This window comes from Phocoena phocoena, chromosome 16, assembly GCF_963924675.1.
Source record: "Phocoena phocoena chromosome 16, mPhoPho1.1, whole genome shotgun sequence".
NCBI classification, from domain to species: domain Eukaryota; kingdom Metazoa; phylum Chordata; class Mammalia; order Artiodactyla; family Phocoenidae; genus Phocoena; species Phocoena phocoena.
The window spans coordinates 30,091,633-30,095,075 of record NC_089234.1 but is presented as its reverse complement, the minus strand read 5'-3'; positions in this window follow the sequence as shown (position 1 = coordinate 30,095,075).

Sequence of the window (3,443 nt, the reverse complement as noted above, 5' to 3'; positions counted from 1 at the left end):
CACTGGCTCGTCTAGATGTGCCTTCCCACTTGGCCTCCCGCGGCTTCTCCAGATGTGAGAAGGACATGAAGACAGCTCCCACACCCATCCTCTCCTTCCCCTCGGGGCCCTGTGCCATGGGAATGACTACCTGAGCCGGCCCGGAACTTTTGGATACTGGAGGCAGTCTCCTTGGCCTCCCTCTTTGGACTCCAGGACTCGATCCAACCTGACACTGCTGTGGGCTGCCCCCAGCCCAAAAGTCTGGGACCACTTGTGGGCCCAGGAGAGGCTTTCTCCAGTATTCTACAAAGGCCAAAGAGAGGGTGTGCGTGGGAGGGTGAGGGAGGGTAGGGAGAAGAGGGGACCGATGTGCTTCATTCAGTAGTTTAGTGGTGCTTACTAATGTGCTTTTCTGAATAAAGTTTGTTTGTCTGATCTGGGTGTATGTGTCTTCTCTCCTGCCCCCTGCAGTAACCCTCTGTGTCAGGTCCCCTAGCCTCCCTCCATCTTCTCATTTTGCCACATTTGTCTGCCTCCCTGGCTTCGCCTTCTTTCTGGGAGGGAAAGAAAAATGAGGTCATAGATTTCCAGTACAGTTAAGGCAGGGCACAGGAATCAGGAAGAAAACTCCCTGTGTCTATCCCTGACTGAGGCTGAAGGGAATTCCAGAAGCTCCCACCCCTGCTCTCAATGGGCCCTCTGTTTGGGAAGTTCCACTGCCTGATAGGCAGGCACAGAATGACTATGGTCACGGAACCAGAGGGTCCTGTTCTGGTCCAAGCCCATCATATTACAGAAGGGGAGATGAACCCCAGGGTGGAGTGGCAACTTGCTTAATGTCACAGAGCTGACTGGGGCCAGAGTGGGGTCTCCTGGAGCCCAGGTTCTGGTTCTTTCCTGCAGATTATCGTTCTGGTGTTGCCTTCTAGACACACCCAATCTGGTCCCCTCTCTCTGCCTTCCAGCCTCAGCCTGCTGACTGAGGTTCCCTGGAAAGGGCTGGAGGGCAGTTAACAGGCTTCTTGTCGGCTCCTCCCTCCTGTGACCTGGGCCTGATGTCCACAGCCGGGACATAGAGTTCTGCTGGCAGATCTCAAAGCACACCTAGAACAGCTCCAGGCAGGGATCTGATGCTGTGTGTGCTCCACACCCACTCTCTTCAAAGCACCCTCCTCAAAATACAGCACAGGGCTTCCCTGGTGGCTCAGTGGTTAAGAGTCCTCCTGCCGATGCAGGGGACACGGGTTCGTGCCCCAGTCCAGGAAGATCCCACGTGCCGCAGAGCGGCTGGGCCCGTGAGCCATGGCCGCTGAGCCTGCACGTCCGGAGCCTGTGCTCCGCAACGGGAGAGACCACAACAGTGAGAGGCCCGCGTACTGCAAAAAAACCCAAAAACAAACAAACAAACAAAATACAGCACAAACTCTCTCTCTCTCTCTCTCATCCTCCTCTTCATGGTTTGCATTTCCAGGTTGGAGGAGAATGCCACCAGCTGCCCAAGATCCTCCCTTTCTCTCCTCTTCCCTCTGTGTCAATTAGTGAATATCACACGAAATAAAAAGTGGCCTTTATGCAAAGGCTGGTAAGCCACCTGCTCTACTTTAGCTCGGTGGAATATTTGCAATTGAAAATGTTGCATTACCTTATTTGATCTTGTCACCCATCTTAGAGGTTGGCATTGTCACCCCCATTCAATAGAAGAAATAGAGCCCCAGAGAGGAGAAGGCCTTATCTATGGTCACATAGCTGGCAAGTGGCAGGACTGGGCCTGGAAAGAAGATGTTCTCTTACTATCCTCAGCAGCCAGTTGCTAAGCCCTGTGGGCCTCTGGGCAGGCTCTGAGGTAGAGGTGGAGTTTGGTTTTCCCTCCTAGAGACCAGGTGTTCAGGAATGGTCTAATCTGACATTTCCTGTTTAATGCTGGGGGCACTTTGAAATAAGACACTGCTCCTTGGGGACATAACTGAGCCCATTTGGGTCTGGGGAATCCGAGGGGTTTGTTCATTTCTATCTATTACTTTTCCTGCTTTTCTAGGGATGGGAGTGGGATGGTCAATGGTGAGGAAGGAGAATTAAGAATTCCATTTCAGGCATAGAAAGGAAAGGGCAGGGATATGGGAGAAAGGTCTCGTTAGCACTATTTATATTTTTATTGTTTGTTACAATTGTTATTTGTAGAATAAAATAATAATATATACCCATTAAATTTTTTTACCTGTACAGAAGTGTACAAAGTAAAAAGAGAAGTCATTCGATCATCCTAACCTCACACCTGAGCAATAAGCCATTGTTCACTATTAAGCCTTCTTCCTTAATTTTTATAACTAACGAAATATCTGGATGCTCACCCAAATACACACATATACATTCAGGCTTTTCTACAACTTGCTTTTAAAATTTAGCAATAATATAGTTCTAAACACTTTCTAATGTTCTATAATATAATAATATAGCTCTAGTCCTTTTAATTTAATTATTATTTTTTTGGAGAAAGAGTTCCACTACCACAGTGGGAATTTTTATTTTATTTTATTCTTTTTTTAAAATTTATGTAATTTATTTATTTTTGGCTGCGTTGGGTCTTTGCTGCTGCTCGTGGGCTTTCTCTAGTTGCAGAGAGCAGGTACTACTCTTCTCTTCGTTGCGGTGCACGAGCTTCTCACTGCGGTGGCTTCTCTTGTTCTCTTGTTTGAGCACAGGCTTTAGGCATGTGGGCTTCAGTAGTTGTTAGTTGTGGCGCACGGGCTTAGTTTCTCCACGGCATGTGGGATCTTCCCGGACCAGGGATCGAACCCTTGTCCCCTGCATTGGCAGGTGGATTCTTTTTTTTTTTTTTTTTTTTTTTGCGGTAAGCGGGGCCTCTCACTGTTGTGACCCCTCCCGTTGCGGAGCACAGGCTCAGCGGCCATGGCTCACGGGCCCAGCCGCTCCACGGCATGTGGGATCTTCCCGGACCGGGGCATGAACCCGTGTCCCCTGCATCGGCAGGCGGACTCTCAAGCACTGTGCCACCAGGGAAGCCCTCTTTTGCTATTTTTATTACCTATGCTCCAGATGAAGCTTGTTTATTTGTGTGTGTGCTCTTGCCTGACATTTGTATCATGGATGGTAATTCCGGACGCAGAATAAATTGGGAAGTTTTCCATCTTGTTCTGTTCTCTGGAATAATTTAACCATATCATTTTACTGATGGGTTTAATAAAATTGTCTACAAAATAACCTGGTCCTGATGCCTTTTAGGAAGCTTTTTTTGTTTTATTTATTTGTTTTTAGCCAAGCTGTGCGGCTTGTGGGATCTCAGTTCCCCGATGAGGGATTGAACTGGGGCCATGGAAGTGAAAGCCTGGAGTCCTAACCACTAGGCCACAAGGGAACTCCCTTTTAGGAAGTTTTTTGGTTAATTCTCTCAGTTTCGTTGATGGTAATTGGTCTATGCAGGGTTTTTTGTGGCTCACCTACTG